The following is a 19,294-nucleotide window of genomic DNA, read 5'->3' on the forward strand; positions in this document are numbered from 1 at the left end:
GGAAATGAAGGGGAAGCAGCTCTCGTACGAGTGCTACGGCCCCTTCAAAACAGCTGATTGGCCGGCTCCCGGGAGACGGACCCCGACACACCAGCTACTGATGTCTTATCCCGAGGATTGGCCATCAATATTTAGGGACTGGACAACCCCTTTAACCCCTTAATGACCAGCCTATTTTGGACCTTAATGACCAGGCCATTTTTTAAGTTTTTCAATCGTCACATTCCAAGAGCTATAACGTTTTTATTTTTGCGTCCTCATAGCTGTATAAGGTCTTGTTTTTTGTGGGACAAGTTGTACTTTTCAATAGCACCATTTTGGGGGACATATTATTTATTGATTTACTTTTATTAACTTTTATTTGGGGGGAAATAGAAAAAGAACGGAAATTTCGCCACTCTTTTTCGAGTCTTAAATCTACGCCGTTTACCGTGTGATATAAATAACACAATCTTTATTCAGCGGGTTGTTACGATTGCAACGATACCAAATTTGTATAGTTTTTGTATGTTTTACTACTTTTACACAGTAAAAACACTTTTTTTTTCTAAATTATTTGTTTTTGTGTCTCCATATTTGAAGAGCCGTAACGTTTTTATTTTTTCGCCGATGCGGTTGTATGAGGGCTTTTTTTTTGCGGGACGACTTGTAGTTTTTATTGGTACCATTTGAGAGTAGATGCGACTTTTTGATCACTTTTTATCACATTTTTTTAAAGTCAGTATTCACAGAAAACAGCAATTTTTCCATAGTTTTTTATTACATTTTTTATGGCGTTCACCGTGCGGGTTAAATAATGTAATAGATTTATAGTCGGGGTCGTTACGGACGCGGCGATACCAAATATGTGTAACTTTTTAACTTTATTTTGTTTTTTTAATAGTAAAGCATTTTGTGAGGGGAAAAGCTGGGTTTTTCATTTTTTTTGCACATTTTTTTTAAAATTAACTTTATGAAACTTTTTTTCACTTTTTTACTAGTCCCACTAGGGGACTTTAATATGCGATTCTGCGATCGCTATTATAATACACTGAAATACTTTTGTATTGCAGTGTATTACTGCCTGTCCGTTTAACACGGACAGGCATCTGCTAGGTCATGCCTGCGGCATGATAAGCAGGCATTCACTCCAGGCAGACCTGGGGGCCTTTATTAGACCCCCGGCTACAATTGGAGACACAGACACTCGGCGATCGTATCGCCGGGTGTCGGTGGGAGAGAGAGGGAGCTCCATCCCTTTCTCCAAAACCACTCAGATGCGGTGCTCGCTATTGTGCACCGCATCTGAGGGGTTAAACGGGTGAGATCGATACTAATATCGATCTCACCTGGCAGAGCAGGGACGCCCCCAGCCCTCAGCTACCTCTAGCAGCTGAGAGCAGGGAGATCTGACAGCTCCCTGCTCTGTAAACTTATTCCGATGCCGCAACGTAAAAAGTCTATGGCATCGGAATAAGGCCCGTTAGTGACCGACGTAGAAACACGATGGGCTGGTCACTAACGGGTTAAGCCTACGATGTAGCAGTCTTAGAGGACCCTTGAGACAGGGTCACAGATTGTGTGATGCTGTTTGCTGGGCCCTGTATCTAAGCCAATCACATGGTAGGCTTAGATACATGGCCCATGTGTGATCCTGTCTGATGGGCCCTGTATTTAAGCCTACCACACGGTAGGTTTAGATACAGGGCCCCAGCACACAGTAATCTTATACTGTATAAGAATACTGTCTTCTGGACCCTGTATCTAAGCCTACCTTGTGTTAGGCTTAGATACAGGGTCCCACAGACAGTATCACACATGAGCCCTGTATCTAAGCCTAAGGGGGGATTCACACGAGCGTGATTTGGCAGCGTGTAGGGCGCGTGGTTTTCGCGCGGCACGCAATGCCCTATAGAAGTCTATGGGGCAGTACAGACAGTCCGTGTATTTTGCGCAGCGTTTGTTCGCTGCGCAAAATACGCGACAGGTTCAATAACTCTGCGTATTTCACGCATCACGCACCCATTGAAGTCAATGGGTGCGTGAAAACCAGGCAGGTCGCACGGAAGCACTTCCGTGCGAACAGACTGAAACAGCGCACGAGCTGTCAAAAGGATGAATGGAAACAGAAAAGCACCACGTGCTTTTCTGTTTCAAAGCATCCAAACGGAGTGTCTTTGCGAGGAGCGAACCCGGACAACCGAAGCTAACTTCACTGGGTTCGGCCAAACTCGTTTTGGCCGAACCCGGCAAAAAAAATTCCGGTCCGCGACGTCGGGAGACATTCACTGTGCATGGTGCTGAAAGAGTTAAACTGTTTCAGCACCATGGACAGTGACTTGCGATCCCAAAATACATGAACCTGTAAAAAAAAACGAAGTTCCCTAACTTACCAATTACTCCTGTCTCCTTCCTGCAGTCCGACCTCCCGGGATGACACTTCAGTTCAAGTGACAGCTCCAGCCAATCACAGGCCAAGCACAGGCTGCAGCCAATCACAGGCTGCAGCGGTCACTTGGACTGCCGCGTCATCCAGGGAGGTGGGGCCCGATGTCAAGAGAGGCGCGTCACCAAGGACGCGTCACCAAGGCAACGGCCGGGAAGTTCTCGGTAAGTAGGAACTTTATCTTTTTTTTTTACAGGTTATTCGCTGTTGTGTTCGACATTCACTGTCGAGGGTGCTGAAAGATTTAGCTCTTTCAGCACCTTGGACAGTGACGGACGTTGACAAGCCTCATCTCTATGATGCCGGCTGCGCGAAAATCACCCAGCCGCGCATCAGACACGCATGACACACGCAGCTGTCAAATGTTTTTTGCGCTCGCAAAACGCCGCGTTGTTTGCGCGCGCAAAAACGCAACGTTCGTGTGAATCTGCCCTAACACATGTGTTACTAATAGTTTTTGTGTGTTTTCTTACAGGTTCGGTCATTGGACTGCGTCGGATTCCAGGACTACTTCGATGATGGCTTTTTTATTATCAATAAAATGGTTAACCCCTTAGTGACCACCAATACGCCTTTTCACGTGAGTCACTAAGGGGCCTTAGGCTAGGCTGACGCCTTTTCACGTGAGCCTAGTCTAAGTCCTGCACGGGTCTCCCGTGCAGTCTTGAGCCAGTGCTCAGCTGTCTGATGACAGCTGAGCTCCTGCTCCAACGCCCCCGATCGAAGTTTACTTCAATCGCGGCCGTTTAACCCGTTAAATGCCGCCATCAATAGCGACCGCGGCATTTAACTTGTTTACAGAGGGAGTGCGCTCCCTCTGTCACCCATCGGCGGCCCGCAAATGCAATCGCGGGTCTCCGATGGGGTGTCATGGCAGCCGGGGGCCTGATAAAAGCCCCCAGGTCTGCCCTTGACATATGCCTGTTAGGACTCGCCGGAGGCACGTCCTAACAGATTGCCTGTCAGATTTACACTGACAGGCAATAATGCTCTGGTATACGAAGTATACCAAAGCATTATAGCAGTGATCTGAAGATCGCACAGTAAAGTCCCCTAGTGGGACTAGTGAAATAAATAATAAATGTCAAATAAAGATTAATAATAAAAAGTACAGTAAAAAAATAAATAAAACCATTTTTTTCCATAAAAAGTGGTTTTATTTAGTAAAAGTTTAAAAAATAAATAAAAGTACACATATGTGGTATCGCCGCGACCGTATTGACTCCATTAATAAAGTTAATATGTCATTTAAACTGCAAGGTGAACACCGTAAAAAAAAACACAAAAAACAATGGCGAAATTGCAATTTTTTTCCATTGCCCCCCAAAAAAGTCATAATAAAAATGAATCAATAAGTCCCATGCACCCCAAAACAGTACCAATCAAAACTACGTCTTGTCCCGCAGAAAACAAGCCCAAAAAATCACTACATTGATGGTAAAATAAAAAAGTTACGGCTCTTGGAAAGCGACGATGCAAAAACAAATAATGTTAGTTCAAAAGTGTTTTTATTGTGCAAAAGTCGTAAAACATAAAAAACCTCCACATATGTGGTATCGCCGTAATCGTACCGACCCATAGAATAAAGTTAACATGTTATTTACGCCGCACAGTCAATGGCGTCAGTTGAAAAACGCATAGAACAATGGTGGAATTTCAGGTTTTTTTTATAATCCCCCCCAAAAACAAGTTTATAAAAGTTAATTAAAAAATTATATGTACCGTAAAATGGTGCTATTAAAAAGTACAACTAATCCCGCAAAAAACAAGTCCTCATACAGCTATGTAGACGAAAAAATAAAAAAGTTATAGCTCTTTGAAGGCCTAAAATGGGCTGGTCACTAAGGGGTTAATGAGGGTTGTGTGTTTTTTTTAAAATTTCAATAAAATATTTTTTCTGTCTTTGTGTTTTTTTTTTAAATGATATTACTACCGCCTTAGTAATGGCCGCCGGCAGATTGACAGCATCCATTGCTAAGGCGGGGCTTAGTGTTAGCCGGTGCAGAGGCTAACACTAACCCCCTTTATTACCCCGGTACCCACCGCCACCAGGGGTGCTGGGAAGAGCCGGATACGATCCAGTACTTGACCATCTGTAGTGATGGCCGGGCAATGGGGCGGCCGCAGGCTGGTATTATCAGGCTGAGAAAGGCCAGAAACAGTGTCCCTTCCCATCCTGGTAATGCTGCCTGCTGCTGCTTTATTGTATCTGGCTGGTTATGAAAAATGGGGGGGACCCCACGTCATTTAACGATGTGGGGTCCCCCCCAATATTCATAACCAGCCAGATACAACACAGCAGCAGCAAGCAACATAACCAGGGTGGGAAGGGCCACTGTTTTTGGCCTTCCCCGGCCTAATGATACCAGCCTGCGGCCGCCCCGGTGCACGGCCATCACTACAGATGGTCGGGTACTGGTTCGTACCCGGAACTTCCCAGTACCCCTGGTGGCAGTGGGTACCGGGGTAATAATGGGGGTTAGTGTTGGCCTCTGCATCTGCTAACATTAAGCCACGACTTAGTAATGGAGGTTGTCAATCAGCCAGCGGCCATTACTAAAATTAATACAAGCACATAGAAAAAATATTTTATTGAAATAAAAAAACACAACCCCCGTTAACCATTTTATTGAGAATAAAAAACGCTGTCATTGAAGTAGTCCTCGAATCCGAAGTCCAACAACCGAACTACAAAGAACAAAACTACAAACACACAAAAATAATTAGTAACACATAAAAAAGCAAAACAATTCTTATACTTACCTTTCCTGGGTCCAGCGCTGGAGCCGCAATGTCTGCGAGCTGAGTCCTATATCTAATCCAATCATGTGTGATACTGTCTGCTCAGCCACTGTATCTAATCCAATCATGTGTGATACTGTCTGCTGAGCTACTGTATCCAATCCCATCATGTGTGATACTGTCTGCAGAGCTGTGTATCTAATCCTATCATGTGTGATACTGTCTGCTGAGCCACTGTATCTAATCCCATCATGTGTGATACTGTCTGCTGAGCCACTGTATCTAATCCTATCATGTGTGATACTGTCTGCTGAGCCACTGTATCTAATCCTATCATGTGTGATACTGTCTGCTGAGCCACTGTATCTAATCCGATCATGTGTGATACTGTCTGCTGAGCCAATGTATCTAATCCTATCATGTGTGATACTGTCTGCTGGGCCCTATATCTAATCCTATCATGTGTGATACTGTCTGCTGAATCACTGTATCTAATCCTATCATGTGTGATACTGTCTGCTGGGCCTTATATCTAATCCTATCGTGTGTGATACTGTCTTCTGAGGCACTGTATCTAATCCTATCATGTGTGATACTGTCTGCTGGGCCATGGTATCTAATCCTATCATGTGTGATACTGTCTGCGGAGCTGTGTATCTAATCCTATCATGTGTGATACTGTCTGCTGAGCCACTGTCTAATCCTATCATGTGTGATACAGTCTGCTGAGCCACTGTATCTAATCCTATCATGTGTGATACTGTCTGCTGAGCCATTGTATCTAATCCTATCATGTGTGATACTGTCTGCTGAGCCACTGTATCTAATCCTATCATGTGTGATACTGTCTGCTGAGCCACTGTATCTAATCCTATCATGTGTGATACTGTCTGCTGAGCTACTGTATCTAATCCTATCATGTGTGATACTGTCTGCTGGGCCTTGTATCTAATCCTGTCATGTGTGATACTGTCTGCTGGGCCACTGTATCTAATCCTATCATGTGTGATACTGTCTGCTGAGCCACTGTATCTAATCCTATCATGTGTGATACTGTCTGCGGAGCTGTGTATCTAATCCTATCATGTGTGATACTGTCTGCTGAGCTGTTTATCTAATCCCATCATGTGTGATACTGTCTGCTGAGCCACTGTATCTAATCCTATCATATGTGATACTGTCTGCTGAGCCACTGTATCTAATCCTATCATGTGTGATACTGTCTGCTGAGCTACTGTATCTAATCCTATCATGTGTGATACTGTCTGCTGAGCCACTGTATCTAATCCTATCATGTGTGATACTGTCTGCTGAGCCACTGTATCTAATCCTATCATGTGTGATACTGTCTGCTGAGCCACTGTATCTAATCCTATCATGTGTGATACTGTCTGCTGAGCCACTGTATCTAATCCGATCATGTGTGATACTGTCTGCTGAGCCAATGTATCTAATCCTATCATGTGTGATACTGTCTGCTGGGCCCTATATCTAATCCTATCATGTGTGATACTGTCTGCTGAATCACTGTATCTAATCCTATCATGTGTGATACTGTCTGCTGGGCCTTATATCTAATCCTATCATGTGTGATACTGTCTGCTGAGCCACTGTATCTAATCCTATCATGTGTGATACTGTCTGCTGGGCCACTGTATCTAATCCTATCATGTGTGATACTGTCTGCGGAGCTGTGTATCTAATCCTATCATGTGTGATACTGTCTGCTGAGCCACTGTCTAATCCTATCATGTGTGATACTGTCTGCTGAGCCATTGTATCTAATCCTATCATGTGTGATACTGTCTGCTGAGCCACTGTATCTAATCCTATCATGTGTGATACTGTCTGCTGAGCCACTGTATCTAATCCTATCATGTGTGATACTGTCTGCTGAGCTACTGTATCTAATCCTATCATGTGTGATACTGTCTGCTGGGCCTTGTATCTAATCCTGTCATGTGTGATACTGTCTGCTGGGCCACTGTATCTAATCCTGTCATGTGTGATACTGTCTGCTGGGCCACTGTATCTAATCCTATCATGTGATACTGTCTGCTGAGCCACTGTATCTAATCCTATCATGTGTGATACTGTCTGCGGAGCTGTGTATCTAATCCTATCATGTGTGATACTGTCTGCTGAGCTGTTTATCTAATCCAATCATGTGTGATACTGTCTGCTGAGCCACTGTATCTAATCCTATCATATGTGATACTGTCTGCTGAGCCACTGTATCTAATCCTATCATGTGTGATACTGTCTGCTGAGCTACTGTATCTAATCCTATCATGTGTCATACTGTCTGCTGAGCCACTATATCTAATCCTATCATGTGTGATACTGTCTGCTGAGCCACTGTATCTAATCCTATCATGTGTGATACTGTCTGCTGAGCCACTGTATCTAATCCTATCATGTGTGATACTGTCTGCTGCGCCACTGTTTCTAATCCTATCATGTGTGATACTGTCTGCTGGGCCACTGTATCTAATCCTATCATGTGTGATACTGTCTGCGGAGCTGTGTATCTAATCCTATCATGTGTGATACTGTCTGCTGGGCCTTATATCTAATCCTAGCATGTGTGACACTGTCTGCTGAGCAACTGTATCTAATCCTATCATGTGTGATACTGTCTGCTGAGCCACTGTATCTAATCCTATCATGTGTGATACTGTCTGCTCAGCCACTGTATCTAATCCTATCATGTGTGATACTGTCTGCTCAGCCACTGTATCTAATCCTGTCATGTGTGATACTGTCTGCTGAGGCAATGTATCTAATCCTATCATGTGTGATACTGTCTGCTGAGCCACTGTATCTAATCCTATCATGTGTGATACTGTCTGCTGAGCTACTGTATCTAATCCTATCATGTGTCATACTGTCTGCTGAGCCACTATATCTAATCCTATCATGTGTGATACTGTCTGCTGAGCCACTGTATCTAATCCTATCATGTGTGATACTGTCTGCTGAGCCACTGTATCTAATCCTATCATGTGTGATACTGTCTGCTGCGCCACTGTTTCTAATCCTATCATGTGTGATACTGTCTGCGGAGCTGTGTATCTAATCCTATCATGTGTGATACTGTCTGCTTGGTCTTATATCTAATCTTAGCATGTGTGACACTGTCTGCTGAGCAACTGTATCTAATCCTATCATGTGTGATACTGTCTGCTGAGCAACTGTATCTAATCCTATCATGTGTGATACTGTCTGCTGGGCCACTGTATCTAATCCTATCATGTGTGATACTGTCTGCGGAGCTGTGTATCTAATCCTATCATGTGTGATACTGTCTGCTGGGCCTTATATCTAATCCTAGCATGTGTGACACTGTCTGCTGAGCAACTGTATCTAATCCTATCATGTGTGATACTGTCTGCTGAGCCACTGTATCTAATCCTATGATGTGTGATACTGTCTGCTCAGCCACTGTATCTAATCCTATCATGTGTGATACTGTCTGCTCAGCCACTGTATCTAATCCTATCATGTGTGATACTGTCTGCTGAGCCACTGTATCTAATCCTATCATGTGTGATACTGTCTGCTGCGCCACTGTTTCTAATCCTATCATGTGTGATACTGTCTGCTGGGCCACTGTATCTAATCCTATGATGTGTGATACTGTCTGCTCAGCCACTGTATCTAATCCTGTCATGTGTGATACTGTCTGCTGAGGCAATGTATCTAATCCTATCATGTGTGATACTGTCTGCTGAGCCACTGTATCTAATCCTATCATGTGTGATACTGTCTGCTGAGCTACTGTATCTAATCCTATCATGTGTCATACTGTCTGCTGAGCCACTGTATCTAATCCTATCAGGTGTGATACTGTCTGCTGAGCCACTGTATCTAATCCTATCATGTGTAACACTGTCTGCTGAGCCACTGTATCTAATCCTATCATGTGTGATACTGTCTGCTGAGCCACTGTATCTAATCCTATCATGTGTGATACTGTCTGCTGAGCCACTGTATCTAATCCTATCATGTGTGATACTGTCTGCTGATTCACTATATCTAATCCTATCATGTGTGATACTGTCTGCTGAGCCACTGTATCTAATCCTATCATGTGTGATACTGTCTGCTGAGCCACTGTATCTAATCCTATCATGTGTGATACTGTCTGCTGCGCCACTGTTTCTAATCCTATCATGTGTGATACTGTCTGCTGGGCCACTGTATCTAATCCTATCATGTGTGATACTGTCTGCGGAGCTGTGTATCTAATCCTATCATGTGTGATACTGTCTGCTGGGTCTTATATCTAATCCTAGCATGTGTGACACTGTCTGCTGAGCAACTGTATCTAATCCTATCATGTGTGATACTGTCTGCTGAGCCACTGTATCTAATCCTATCATGTGTGATACTGTCTGCTCAGCCACTGTATCTAATCCTATCGTGTGTGATACTGTCTGCTCAGCCACTGTATCTAATCCTGTCATGTGTGATACTGTCTGCTGAGGCAATGTATCTAATCCTATCATGTGTGATACTGTCTGCTGAGCCACTGTATCTAATCCGATCATGTGTGATACTGTCTGCTGAGCCACTGTATCTAATCCTATCAATAGTTTATAGGATTGTAGTGCTATAGATATGCTATGCTGTCTCCTATACACACACACACACACACATATACACACACACACATTTTCTTGGGGGGGGGGAGGGGGACACATATGTATTGGGGCTATTTCCCCTGACATTTTAAGTCCTTAGTGACGCCCCGGCTGCTAGTGCTGCATTGTTGGGTCACTTAGGAGACCCAGCGATGCAGCTGAAAGCTGCGGACTGTCGGCCATGAAAAGTTTGCTGGGGGGGGGGGGCAATAAGAACTTTTGCATCGGGGCCCATGAGCCTTTAGCTACGCCCCTGGGTAGTACATATAAAGCTGGGTGTGACAGAAATTAGGTGCATTAGGGTGTAAGGAGTGTGGGGGGGGGGGTGTACTGTTAAATAAAGAGGTTAGTTATTGAGGAACAATGGTGAGAAAAGGACTGGAGTCCATGTAAAATTGTGGATGTTAGGAACTAATCTGATTGTCTGGGGTAGCACATTCCAGGGAACTGGTGCAGCATGAGAGAAGTTTTGGTGACGGGAGTGGGAGGTTCGGATTATGGAGGATGTTGGCAGAACGTAGAGCGCGGCTGGGTGGTAGACAGAGATGAGGGAGGAAATGTAAGGAGGTGCACGAGCCTGACTGCTGCATTAAGGAGAGAATAAAGAAGGGAGAGTTTAGTGAGGTGAAGACCGACTAGTAATGAGTTGCAGAAGTCAAGACGAGAGTGAATCAGAGCAACAATGAAAGATTTGACTGTTACCAAAGCAAGAAAAGGGCGTATTCTGGAGATGTTTTTGAGGTGCAGGTGACAGGAGCGAGAGAGTGATTGAATGTGAGGAATAAAGGAAAGATCTGAGTCAAAAATAACCCCGAGACAGCGGGCGTGCTGCTTAGGAGTTATGGTAGTGCCACACACAGAGATGGAGACATCAGGTTTAGGGAGGTTAGTAGATGGTGGGAACACAAGGAGCTCAGTTTTAGAAAGATTCCGTTTCAGATAGAGCGAGGACATGATGTTAGAGACAGCGGACGGACAATCACTGGTGTTTTGTATTAGAACGGGAGTGATCATGTTACTGGAAGAGGTATATGATTGGGTCTCATAAAAATAGTTCCGAAATTTTTGCCGTTTTCACTTTGACCACTGAGCCTAATAATGGACTGGCACTTCCTGTTCTGTAGAGATCACTTCTCAGCAATCATCTCATTTTCATCACAGGCAGATTTACAATGAAAGGTAACACCTCTATTATATAGCGCATAAGAAGAAAATTGGGACAGCACACTGTGAACACTAATGCCACCTAAGCCGCTAAATATAAATAAATATGCATTACTGCTAAATCTACTTACAATAGGGAGGTTCTTAGTGCACATTTTGATCAAATTGTGGGAGCCCACCTGCCACGACAAGACGACCTCTATGAGGTGGGAACCTACGCTGTATATACACCCACTCTATTATATAGCTAGTGGAAGATAACGCAGCATCCACTATTGACAGAAGGTCATGGGGACATCTCAGGTCCTCCTCTCTCCTCCCTCTCCCTGCACAGAGACATAATTTTAAGACCACAACTGGACATTTGCTTTACTTACAGACAACTTTAAATGTAACTAAGATATAAACCCATTTAACAATCTATCCTTTCTCTTCTACATCAAGTCAGTGATCTGATTTCTTCAGTGCTTGATGTCTGATCTTGAAGATGTTTTTTCTCAATAAACATTGACATAAGTGTAACAAACAGATATAGATAAGTAGCCCATGAAGAGTATTATAGGAGACATTATCAGAGATATGTTTTATATTATCCTCCATGCAGGTCCCTTGACATAGGCCGGTAATTGATGAATGATTCCACTATCCTATATCATCCAAACATGTTTACTTAACCATTAAATTGCGAGGATACGGCCATGTCTCACATAAGGTGAACAGTTGGTAAAACAGAATGTACTTGGATACAGACTCTTAGTTAGGTTCAGGGTTCTCCGATATCCCAGGTTTTAATGCAATAATGGAGCCTTACAAGAACTGGATCCATAAGGTCCAGTAGAGGACAGCCCTATTTTAAGTTAATAGTATAGCTATAGATTGCTGGTAGAGTCTATGATTTTTTGGTGGGTTTATTTTACAAATAATGAGCAATTTCTAACAGTAGAATTGATAATGTAATTAAAAGTAGGCATGCACTTGTTCTGATGGGTGGATCTGAAATAATTTATTTTGGTGGGCCAAAGTACCTTAGTCCAACACTGTCCAAGACGAGACTGGAGCAAAGATCAAGGTCACGGGTTGTGGTGTTTAGTTGGGTCACAAAGCCAAGGTCAAGGTTATAGGTAGATGGGTAACGAGGCCAATATCCATAGTTTTGACTCAAAGATGAGGTCGGAGTTGCACATAAAGATTCAAGGCATAGAGTCATTTAAAAGTATCATAGAGGCCAACCAAAAGGTGGTGGACCCATTAGGTTACTGATGTGTTTGGCACAGGCTAGATCAGGGAGCAGAGTCTAAAGGTTTATCAGTTCTTGACCCTTAACCCCTTCCAGGAGGTATGGACTTTACTAGAGGGAATACTCAGGTCCCTATTCTGAAATAGTCACTGTTAGCAACATCTGGCATGAAGACAGGCTGGAGATTCGTAGTGATGCAAGAATCAAACCCAGTCAAAACAGAGAGATACGTTTGCAGCTAATCGGCGCTAAATGGACCTATTGCTCAGGCACAGAAGAAAGTACCAGTCCTTAAAGGGGACCGATAAACTTTACTGACTAGTCTATTTTATTAAATTCTTGTATTACCCATGAAACAATAATTCTGGAACATATTTCCTTAGAACTCTGAGTTGTACCGTTCCTCTGTTATTCCTCCTAGAACTTTATGAATAAATTGACAACTAGATGTTACCATTCCCCTTTTAAAGGGGTGTGCCCCTACACTGTCTCACTCTGCCGGCACTGATTGGACAGTGTCACTCTGTGTAGGGACACACACCCAACTGGTAATACCCAGTTGTCAATATATTTATACATTTCTAGGAGGAATAACAGAAGAACGGCAGAATGTAGAGTTCTAAGAAAATAGGTTCCAGAATTGTTATTTCACAGGGAACACACTTACTAAAACAGACATGTCAGAAGAGGTGACAGATCATCTTTAACCCCTTCAGGACCCATTCATTTTTGGGATCTTGGTTTTCATTTTTTTCTCCCCACCTTCCAAAAGCCATATTTTTTTTTATTTTTATGTAAAAATAGCTATATGAGGGCTTTTTATTGCGGGACAAGTTGTGGTTTTTAACGGTACAATTTTTTTGTACCATATAATGTATTGGGAAACTGGAAAAAAAATATTTATGGGGTAGAATAGAAAAAAAAACTGTGATTCCTCAATCTTATTGAGGGGTTTCGTTTTTACAACTTTCACCATATGGTAAAAATGACATGTTAATTTTATTCTACCAGTCAATATGATTATCGCGATACCAAATAAATGTTAAAAATAAAATTTATGTTTTGTCGCCATATTCTGAGAGCCAGAACTTTTATATTTTCCATTGATTTAGCGGTATGACAGCTTATTTTTTGCGGGGCGAGCTGTAGTTTTAATTGGTAGCATTTTTGACTACATCAGTCTTTTTGAACACTTTTTTTTTTTTTTGAGAGAGAGAGAGATATGAAGTGACCAAAAAAGCGATTCTGGAGTTTTATATTTTTTTATTTTTACGTCATTCACTGTGTACATTAAATAATTCTATAGTGTAATAGTTCTGACTTTTATGGATGCAGCCATACCAATTTTGTCGTTTTTTCTATTTTTTACATTACTTCAGAGGAAAAATGGGAAAAGTTTTTTTTTTTTAATTTTTAATTATTATTATTTTTTCGTACACTTTATTGAACTTTTTTTTTCCACACTTCATTAGTCCCCCTAGGGGACTTGAACCAGCGAACGTTACATCACTGGTACAATACACAGGAATACTAATGTATTGCAGTATATCGTCATTTCTACAGGCTCCAGTTAAGCCATGCCAGAGACACGGATTTTACAGGAGATGAAGAAAGGCAGCCCTGGGGGCCTTCATTAGGCCCCTGGGCTGCCATGACAACCATTGATACCCCCTAATCTCTGTCAGAGGGGGGCCCCCCATCTTTGTAACGTCTTAGATGCTGTGATCGTGCTTGATCGCAGCATCTAAGGGGTTAAGTAGCCAGGAACAGCACGATTGCTGTCTCTGGCTTTTAATCCCGGGTGTCAGCTGTAAAACACAGCTGACACCCGCTGCGTATGGAGCGTGCTCAGCAGATGAGCCCGCTCCAAACATTACCTCCCCCACTACGACGCAATGGTACATCGTGGATCAGGAAAAGGTTAAACAAGGGGGAGAGGATTGGACAACTCTACAGTCTTAGGGTCCTATTAGATGGGTAGATATTCTTTCATAAATGAGCAATAAGTGCTGATTTAGCGAGTTGTTTATGTTCAAAAGACGGTCTATTACATGTGACAGTAATTGCTAAAGATTTTCGCTGTTCGGTCGTTACTGCTATCGTTGTTCGTACGCCCACACCTCATCCCTGAACTTCTAATGACTGGAAGATTTCCGATTAGACGAGGGGACGTGGCAGCGACGAACAGTAATCCATCACCCGGGTTGATGTGGCCGATCCACGGAAACCCAACGATTTATCATTCGATCGCTATTACACATGGCGATTATCTCTTACATTCAAGCAATTATACAATTTTTTTTTATAATTTTGTCCCAATTGGTTTGAAGCTCTTGAAATATGCTGAACATGTAGTGAACCCAGGATAAACCAGGAAGATATTATTTATACAAAAAAACCAAGTGGCCCCGCTTCCACACAAAGATATCCTTGGACGAGGAGCTGAAAGGGGTTTGATTAATGCAGATTCAACACCATAAATGGGTTACATTAAAATGCTATTAGTATACATTTCCGTCAAATTAGTTTCCAGGATCTCTGGCGGGATCTTGCTGGGAGTTTTGTGAGTGCTGTTGTTGGTAATAAGCCGCCCCTACGTGGGCAACTGTGCCGTCTTTATCATTTCTAACAACCCATAAAAATAACTTATGGTGAGCATATGGGCCCTGGGTCACTCATTAGAGCTGTGTTGAGGGCAATGAATTTGGTTCCGCTCTCAACAAATAAAAAGCAGCGAGGGGAGGTAAAGTGTCAATACAAATCAGTAAAGACTCCTGATCACACCGAGTCAATTATATCACTGGGAGATCAAACGCTGGACCCCTGTAGTATGTTAAATACAACTAAATGAGGCCAAGCAGGCCAAATCGTGTTACAAATGCATCACCGTGGGCAGCTGGGACAGATAACCATTGATGTCATTGATAAAGGGGAGTCTTTATTAGAAAAGCTGAACGTAGCCTGGAGGCAAGCTGCTGGCGATGGGACAAAGGCTCAGCAGAAAGACACAGGCAACCCGGTCTGTGGAGTCGAGACAAGGAAATGAGAATATCTACCCAATGTCTGCTCCGGGGGGAGACAGTAATATGCTGGAATAAAGATGCTGCTTAACCCATCATATCCTGGGGCAGTCTTATTGTCCACTAAGCCCACAGCAAATAAATAAGGAGTTCAAATGGTAGACGCCTTAGTTAAAAAAAAATAGAATTCTCTATACAATTTTTTATTTTTGTTTTATTTTTTGTTTGTTTTTTAGGGTATGGTTCTCTGTGTAGGTTTCTTTACTGTTTTTTTCTTGCAAATTTTACATAAAGTGAATAAAATAAAATAAAAATAAAAAGTTCCATTCGCACCATAGGGTTTATAACCGTTCGTTTACTCAAGCTAGGTGTAAATTACAGCATGCACAATTTTTTGTGGTATTTTTCCCTCGTTGACTTTCATGGGGAGAAATGATGCATTAAAAAGAAAAAAACTGTGGTTCCCAAAACTAATTATGCATCATTGATTTTAATCAGAAATAAATTACCTAGACTATGAAATATTTTTTTAAGCAGTTTTTAGATGCGGTGGTGGTGCAGAGCCGTGTCATACAACCTTTGCCACGTGTAAATCCAGATAGACTGATGGAAAGAGAATCCTCCCAATAGAGCTAACATGATGGCCATGACAGAATGAGCAGAACTTATTTTTTGTTTACATTGTATAGAGAAGAGCAAGGTTAAGCTTCGTTCACATCTGCGTCAGGGTTCATGGGTTCTGTCGGACCTCTCCGTCAGGGGAACCCATGAACGGAAACCAAACTGAAACAAACGGAAATCATAGGTTTCCGTTTGCATCACCATTGAATTCAATGGTGACAGATCCGGTGCAAATGGTTTCCGTTTGTCATCGTTGTGTAAGGGTTCCGTCGTTTTGATTGAATAAATAGAGCAGTCGACTACGCTATTGATTCCATCAAAACAACGGTACCCTTAAACAACGGTGACAAACGGAAACCATTTGTACCGGATCCGTCACCATTGGAATCAATGGTGATCCAACCTATGGCTTCCATTTGTTTTAGATTGGATTCTGTCATGGGTTCCCCTGATGGAAAGCTCAGACGGAACCCATGAACGGAGTCCCAACGCAGATGTGAACGACGCCTAACTGAGCAAAAATAAAGGCACCATTATCTGTTATTCAGTAAGAAAAGGTGAAGCATCCCTATAGAATTAACCAGGAATATGTGACAGACTTGCCAAAGTTCCAGAGGACAGGTGCAGCATGAGAGAAGTCTTGATTAGAATTAAAAATAGTAATGAGGCAGAATTATCATTTAGGTCCTTGGCAGATTAGATAATATAGGTAGGAGGCAAACAAAGATAAGAGAAAAGATGTAGGAAGGCGCAGCAGGTAACGTCTGTAATAGCCAGGGTCCGACCACATGAACCCCTTGCTCCTCTGGCGCTATGGCAAGGCCGGGTCTGATAACTTTCCCTCACCATCTTTGTGTCTCTAGCCACATGTTCTCTATATTCTGAAGACATTTATATTTTATCCTTAGGATATGTTTTAAATGGCGAAAAAATGTGGGACCCATGCAGAAAATGAATGGGAGGGGGCCACGATGGTGCCCTGATGTGGGTAATTTCAATTTGTGGTCAATAATTAGGACTATGTTGATGGCATATAAGCACCTAAAAGAAGATGTTGACTCAAGATTATACTGTTTATAGTGACTTAAAACTGTGGTCAATTCTTCACATCTTCTTTCCCAACACTTAAAGAGACTGGGGCCATTAATCATTTGAAAGTGCTGACACAAAAGCTTCTCAAATTGATGATGAATGGGTTAAATGTAACTTTTTTTCCTTACAAATCCTCTGATCTTTGGTGACCCCCACCTAGAAATAAAATTAAATATCCAAATTGGGGTTATGACCTAAGTACTAAAACAACAATGTAATATAGTAATAGAGGACGTAGGTTTAAGCCAAAGTTTAAAGACTCCATTTATAGGGTATGCAATTTGTGAAACAAAACGTCTTTGTGCACAATAACACAATTCTGTAGAATATAATTAAAACAAAATTGAAAAATAACGAATCATTGTTTTATTTAATGTCATCAATATGTAGTGAATATATTATAAAAAAATGTTTTGCTATTTTTTTGTATCCTGTCGCTCCAATCATGCAAAGTACTCAGCTTTTATATTTTACCTTCGCCAAAGTTTTTCCCTGTGCTTCTAATTGTTCCCTGCTTTATATGAGTTGTCACAAAGAGTGGGTGAAAGGGAAGCAGGGTTAGTTAGGCCCAATAAAGTACCAGATAATCTTTCACGTAGTCTAGCCACAACATGGTTAATGCTTCAAATAGGACAACTTCACTTAGTAATCATTTAATGCTGCTTTAACTACTTTTAATAATCATTCTTACAAAAGTAATGCTGCTCCCTATGTGCAAGAATATTACTACTATAATACTGCCCCCTATGTAAAAGAATATAACTACTATAATACTGCCTCCTATATACAAGAATATAACTACTATAATACTGCTCCTATGTACAAGAATATAACTACTATAATACTGCCCCCTATGTAAAAGAATATAACTACTATAATACTGCCCCTATGTACAAGAATATAACTACTATAATACTGCCCCCTATATACAAGAATATAACTACTATAATACTGCCCCCTATGTACAAGAATATAACTACTATAATACTGCCTCCTATATACAAGAATATAACTACTATAATACTGACCCTATTTACAAGAATATAACTACTATAATACTGCCCCCTATATACAAGAATATAACTACTATAATACTGCCCCCTATGTAAAAGAATATAACTACTATAATACTGCCTCCTATATACAAGAATATAACTACTATAATACTGCTCCTATGTACAAGAATATAACTACTATAATACTGCCCCCTATGTAAAAGAATATAACTACTATAATACTGCCCCTATGTACAAGAATATAACTACTATAATACTGCCCCCTATATACAAGAATATAACTACTATAATATTGCTCCCTATATACAAGAATATAACTACTATAATACTGCCCCTATATACAAGAATATAACTACTATAATACTGCCCCTATATACAAGAATATAACTACTATAATACTGCCCCTATATACAATAATATAACTACTATAATACTGCCCCTATATACAAGAATATAACTACTATAATACTGCTCCCTATGTACAAGAATATAACTACTATAATACTGCCCCCTATGTACAAAAATATAACTACTATAATACTGCCCCCTATGTACAAGAATATTACTACTATAATACTGCTCCTATATACAAGAATATAACTACTATAATACTGCCCCCTATATACAAGAATATAACTACTATAATACTGCCCCCTATACACAAGAATACAACTACTATAATACTGCCCCTATATACAAGAATATAACTACTATAATACTGCCCCCTATATACAAGAATATAACTACTATAATACTGCCCCAATACAAGAATATAACTACGATAATACTGCCCCATATGTACAAGAATATAACTACTATAATACTGTCCCTATATACAAGAATATAACTACTATAATACTGCCCCTATATACAAGAATATAACTACTATAATACTGCCCCCTATATACAAGAATATAACTAATATAATACTGCCCTCTATGTACAAGAATATAACTACTATAATACTGCTCCTATATACAAGAATATAACTACTATAATACTGCCCCCTATATACAAGAATATAACTACTATAATACTGCCCGTATATACAAGAATATAACTACTATAATACTGCCCTCTATGTACAAGAATATAACTACTATAATACTGCTCCTATATACAAGAATATAACTACTATAATACTGCTCCTATATGCAAGAATATAACTACTATATACTGCCCCCTATATACAAGAATATAATTACTATAATACTGATCCCTATATAAAAGAATATAACTACTATAATACTGCCCCCTATATACAAGAATATAACTACTATAATACTGCCCCCTATATACAAGAATATAACTACTATAATACTGCCCCCTAT

The sequence above is a fragment of the Rhinoderma darwinii genome, chromosome 4 (genome assembly GCF_050947455.1).
Source record: "Rhinoderma darwinii isolate aRhiDar2 chromosome 4, aRhiDar2.hap1, whole genome shotgun sequence".
Lineage (NCBI taxonomy): Eukaryota > Metazoa > Chordata > Amphibia > Anura > Rhinodermatidae > Rhinoderma > Rhinoderma darwinii.